We start from the raw sequence: 6,281 nt of genomic DNA, 5'->3' as shown, positions 1-6,281 counted from the left end.
GTTGTTTCTCTGACTGCTTGTACCAGAGGATTGTTTCATAGCTTTGAATACTGTGTGAGCAGTGGATTTTAGCATCTTCTCCTTTTGTGTAAATGTTGGCTGGAGTCTGGTCGACCTGTTCACTGGCAGGAGAACCTGCTAAACAGACAACAAACAAAAATAAAACACAATATATAAAAACAAGCCAAATAATAAATTAGAAAATTCAGCTTAATTATTGTTATACCCTTACCTGAAGCCAGTAGACAGTTAAAAAAGATGCTTAGGAGTAAAAGGATCATGATTCTTGACTAAAGATATTCCCAGGTTTGCTGATATTTTCTCTTTTATGAATAGATTTCTTAAAAGCAAACCATCACTTAACAGGTGGAGTCCTACAACATCCTCAGCTTATTATTAAAATCATCACTGTTTCAGCCACCTCCACAAATTCACTACTGGTTCAGCGCAACAATCTGAGCAAATATATACTGCCACCTTAAGACAGGAAGTTTCATGGCTGCTTGGGGCTGTGAGCTGTAAGAAGTGAACAGTCAACAAGAACAACCCTATTATTAGTAAAAGCAACAAGAAGATGAGTTTTGCTGATACTAAATCTAATTGTTAAAGACTTTTTCTTTATAACCTAAGTTAGTATATAATTGTAAGTTTCTTTCTTTAAAAGTTCATAACACTTCCTTTTAACATTTCATAGCCTTTGATAGTAGATTATTGTAGCTCATCTGTATAAGTCTATATATTTAGAAAATTACTTTTGTTAGTATTTTATAGTATAAACTTTCATTCTCGTGCAACTCAATAAGTAAACAGAATTCAAGGTTACTGGAAGCTTGCTTTTTGAATCCAATACTTCATTTTTGTTATAGCAGGGCTTTGAAGGATGTTTTTCTATTTTTTTATCTTTAACTATTTTGCTGTTACTCTTACTTTGCAGCATGATAACACAGCATGTGACAAAGCTCAAATCGCCTTAAACTATCAATATATGTGTCATATGATATGTGTGAGAATTTGTGTCATCAATTTACTATGTTCAAATGAGATACTGCAGACAGATTTGGTATTGTAGATTTCTTTTTAAAACAGGATGTGACACTTTAGAAGTTCTGTTATAATATCTGATCTTTGTGAGACCAATGTTGGTTATAATGTTTGATTCCAGGTGTAAGTGGCTGCAAGCTGCCAAATTTTTAAAATGTGTTTGGGAGGTTTTTGTATTGTGGTGCAGTGATGTGCAGCACTGTGGTATCTAGCGGCACAGAAGTACACTCCACTGCTGCTCACTTTGATATCCTTAATCGTTAATATGCAGTTCTTGTGCTGTCTTGCATCCCCGTCCATCATCACATTCACTCCAGTTTCTGGATAACCCCTGTCATTCAACATGTATCCAAGCAGTTGTAGCTTTTTCTCTGTCTGCTTGTACCAGAGGATTGTTTCATAGCTTGAAATACTGTGTGAACAGTGGATTTCAACATCCTCTCCTTTTGTGTAAATGTCTGCTGGAGTCTGGTCGACTTGATCACTGTCCGAGGAACCTGCTGAACAGACATCAACCAAAAGGACCACACAATATATAAGAATAAGAATAAATAAAATATAAATAAGAATAAAACATGTAAATTATAAAATGCAACTATAAAGCTGAAGTTATCAGCCAAAAATATATTAAACATATTCATAGCTTTACCTGAAACCAGAAGTGAATTCATCAAATGTATAGCTACAAGTAGAATAATCATGATGGTTTTGCTGTGGAAGATGTTTCCAGTTGTAAAGATCTTTTCAAACATTCTTGACATGCAGGACCAGACCTCATTCACGCCCCTTCCTGCCTCAGGCTATATATGCCCCCTTCACCAATACCTGCTGTTCTAATTTTCATGCACCCCACCCCTTTTCTTTTCTTCTCCTCTTCTCCTTTTCTTTTCATTCAGTTCTCGTTAGTACATGGGGATATGCCCGGCCTGGGAGCCGCTGCCAGTCTCCTTCGAGGCCTTCCCCAAACTGCAGCACCAATTCATAGTTCCCTCATCCATCATCGCTCATCTTAACTGCAGATGTGGTTCCAGCTAGTGAAACTCCCTTTTAAGCAAGGCATCATTCAGCAGGTGAAGTCTTATTATATCTTCAACTTAGTTGTGTAATTGTCAGTGTGTTAGCCATGAACATCACACTACTGGTTCAGTGTAAGAGTCAAAGATATACTGCCACCTAACGACAGGAAATGTTACAGGTGCATGTGGCAGTGAGCTGTGGGAGGAGATTAAGACCTGTGTTGGGAAGATTACATATTGATGAAGAGTGATATGAGTCAGCGTGGTAACTAGGAGCACAGAAGTAAATTTCACTACTTTTCACAACAGGTCCTTCAGTTGATCGCGTGCAAGTCGGTCCATTTGTTTCAGTCCCATGTATACAGGAACCACATAGTGTAGGTTGATAATGCTACAGTCATGTCCATAAGTATTTCACTAGCTGGGCCCACGTCCTCATTTTAGGTTTGACAGCCTTTTAGTAGGTAAAGGGGAATGCTTGGACATGAATTGAGCTGCGGTTTGGGGAAGGCCTCAAAGGGGACTGGCGACGGCTCCCGGGCCTGGCAGATCCCCATGTACTAAATAGAAGCGAAGAAGTTAAAGAATTGAAAAGGGAGGGTGGGTCACATAAATGAGAGTGAAAGCTTGCAGAACTGGGGGAACCTATATAGATGAGAACCCGGAGGAGCGTGTTTGGAGGCGTGGTCCTGCTCCTGACATTCTGATACATAATCTCCAATTAGACAGTGATGCAATCTTTGCAATTTTGTGCAGACTTTCAGGTTTATCTCAAAGGCTTAACGAAAGAAATGCCCAAAGTGTCCAAATCTATGATCTGTTACATGTCTAGAAAGAAGAAATGGATTGGCCTGCTTAGCAACACCAAAGGGCTGAAAGACCACAGAAAAGGGCATAATCTGAAAGGCCAGACTTTTCCAGCATTGGCATTAATGACTGCCAGTGGAAGTGGGGCATTACTTATAGAGCGGGTCTGAAATGACCTTCCAGCTGAGCAATATATGTGAGCATATGCGTCATCATGGCGATCATGTTGAAATTAAACACTAGATACATAAACAGATATTTTAAATATATATATATATATATAGATATTTATAGATATATAGGGGTTGCTTTTTAAAAATGATGTGGCAGCATAAATGTTGCATTTCTGCTTATAGCGAACCTTTTATATCTGATCTTTTTGAGACCACATTCATGATAATGGCTGCTTCCAGGTGTAAGGTGCTGCGAGTGCCAATAGATATATTAAGAAAAACAACAAATACAACAACTTTGGTTTTTGTATTGGGGTGCAGTGATGTGCAGCACTGTGGTTACTAGCTGCACAGAAGTAAACTCCACTGCTGCTTGCCTTGATATCCTTAATCGTTAATGTGCAGTTCTGATCTTTTTCAGCACCCCCATCCATTGTTACATTAACTCCAGGTTCTGGATTACTCGTATCGTAATTCATGTATCCAAGCAGTTGTAGTTGTTTCTCTGACTGCTTGTACCAGAGGATTTGGTAATAGCTTTGAATACTGTGCCAGCAGTGGATTTTAGCATCTTCTCCTTTTGTGTAAATGTTGGCTGGAGTCTGGTCAACCTGATCACTGGCAGGAGAACCTGCTGAACAGACAACAACCAAAAATAAAACACAATATATAAAAACAAGCCAAATAATAAATTATAAAATTCAGCTTAATTATTGTTATACCCTTACCTGAAGCCAGTAGACAGTTAAAAAAGATGCTTAGGAGTAAAAGGATCATGATTCTTGACTAAAGATATTCCCAGGTTTGCTGATATTTTCTCTTTTATGAATTGATTTCTTAAAAGCAAACCAATGATCACGATGCCCTGTTTTGAAATATGTTCTCAGTTGTTTTGATCATGTTATGTACTCAGTTATGCAATCATCACTGTGTCAACCATCATCACAAATTTACACTACTGGTTCCAGTATAAAAAATCAAAGATATACTGCCATCTTATGACAGGAAGTGTTAGAGGTGCACATGTCTAACAGCTCACAGCCTGTGAGAAGAAGAAAACTGATGTTCGGGAAGGTTATGTATTAATGAGTAGTAATATGAATCATTGTTCACATAAGTAAAATTCACTGATTTTCACAATTAATTCGGTTGATAATGGCAGCTCTGTCCAATATTTACACTTTAATGAACTGCTACAGTGTAGGTTGGCAAGGACATAGTTCAGTCTATACATATTTGGACAGTGACAAAATCTTTATAATATTGCGTGTGTAAACAAACAGCTAAAATGTAGAATTGCTGCTCACAAGAAACCTCATATTATAATATCTGATCGTTGGGAGACCAACATTGGTTATAATGGCAGATTCCAGGTGTGAGGGGCATGAGCTGTAAAACAGATATTAAAGGAGTGTGTTTGGGAGGTTTTTGTATAGAGGTCTAGTGATATGCACCACTGTGATATCTCGCAGCACAGAAGTACACTCCACTGCTGCTCAGCTTGATATCCTTAATCGTTAATGTGCAGTTCTCATTTTTCTCTGCACCCCCATCAATCGTTACATTCACTCCAGTCTCCAGAAAACTTTTGCCTAAGTACATGTATCCAAGCAACAGCAGTTGTTTCTTTGACTGCTTGTACCAGAGGATTAGGTCATAGCTTTGAATACTGTGTGAGCAGTCAATTTTAACGTCTTCTTCTTTTGTGTAAATATTAGCTGGAGTCTGGTGGACTTGGTCACTTAAAGAGGAACCTGCTGAACATACATAATTCAAAAGTAAAGCGAAATTTATAACAATTTAAATACACTTATAACACTAGCACTGTACGATACCAATTTAAAATGCAATTAACATGTTGATGGTATTACCTGAAACTAGAATACATTCAAAATAAATACTTAGGAGTAGAATTATCATGATGTCTTGCTATGAAAGATGTTCTCAGTTGTGCTGATTATTTCCAACTGTCTGATGAAGAAACTGTCATTTAGTGGGAGGAGTCTTAAACAAATCCACACTACTGGTTCAGTGTAAAAGTCACAGATAGCCTAGCATCATACGCCAAGAAGTGTTTCAGGTGCTACAAGCTGTAGGCTGTGAGATCAACAGATGGTCATTGATAGCAGTGCTTTATCTTTTTGAGAAACTAATACCATGTTAATGTGAATGAAAACAAACTAACAAAAACAAAACAAAACACAACAACAATGATCAGCTTGAATACTTTACACAAAACGACCTATTTGTTAAAGCTTTTCACATAAGTACAACTTAGCTAATGGATAATGATATATGAAAGAACTGTCACGGTCCTCGATCTGCAACCCAGTGTTTTGTGTTGCTGGTTTACGTTTTCCTCTTTGAATTATAGTTTTCTGTTATATTTATTGTTGCTGGTTTCAAGGTTTCTGTTCTGGTTCTGCGCCTTAATGTTGCCATGTCTCAGAGTCAAGTCTGCATCTGTCTTGTATTTTGTGTTTTACTTTTGAGTTCTCACATCCCGTGTTCAGTGTTTTGAGTTTTGCTTCTGATTAAGTTCAACTGTGTCCACTTCTGTGTTCCATCTCCCGGATTACCTCTTGTCTCCTGTTGCTCCTGTTGTTGTCATGTTATCAATCTTCTGCGATTTGTTCAGTGTTCTTCTCTCTAGTTCATAGTTATGCTTTTGTTTGTACATGATTCTAAATTTATGTAACCCAGCAATAAAGCTGCAGTTGAGTTTGCATCTGTCTCCGGCGTCTTGCAGTAATCTGATCTTTCTGTGACCAACATTGGTTATAATGGCAGATTCCAGGTGTGAGAGGCTGTAATAAACAGATTAAGAACACATGTTTGATAGGTTTTTGTATTGAGGTGCAGTGATGTGCAGTACTGTGGTAACTAGCAGCACAGAAGTACACTGCACTGCTGCTCCGTTCATATTCCTTAATCGTTAATGTGCAGTTCTTGCGCTGCCTTGCATCCCCATCAATTGTTACATTCACTCCCGGTTCTGGATAACTTTTATCATAATACATGTATCCAAGCAATAGTAGCTGTTTCTCTGACTGCTTGTACCAGAGGATTTGGTTATAGCTTGAAATACTGTGTGAGCAGTGGATTTTTGCTTCTTCCCCATTTGTGTAAATGTTTGCTGGAGTCTGGTTGACTTGATCACTGTCAGAGGAACCTGCTAAACAGACACCAACCAAAAATAAGACACAATCCATAAGTATAAGCCTTAAAATTATCTAAATTATAA

The 6,281-nt window shown here is 38.0% G+C and overlaps 1 long non-coding RNA gene across 1 annotated transcript; it reads right to left on the bottom strand.

Moving 5' to 3' along the window:
* Positions 1 to 3,380: 3,380 nt before the first annotated feature.
* Positions 3,381 to 5,706, bottom strand: LOC145422397 (uncharacterized). Its single transcript, XR_013903680.1, has 3 exons — positions 4,909 to 5,706; positions 3,766 to 4,794; positions 3,381 to 3,671 (listed from the first exon to the last, which is right to left on the bottom strand). It is a non-coding gene; the product is annotated as an uncharacterized LOC145422397 (long non-coding RNA).
* Between the last annotated feature and the right edge of the window lie 575 nt (positions 5,707 to 6,281).

This window comes from Astatotilapia calliptera, chromosome 19 (assembly GCF_964374335.1).
Source record: "Astatotilapia calliptera chromosome 19, fAstCal68.1, whole genome shotgun sequence".
Taxonomy (NCBI): domain Eukaryota; kingdom Metazoa; phylum Chordata; class Actinopteri; order Cichliformes; family Cichlidae; genus Astatotilapia; species Astatotilapia calliptera.
The sequence above is the reverse complement of the archived record's forward strand: the minus strand, read 5'-3'. Positions and strand labels throughout refer to the sequence as shown.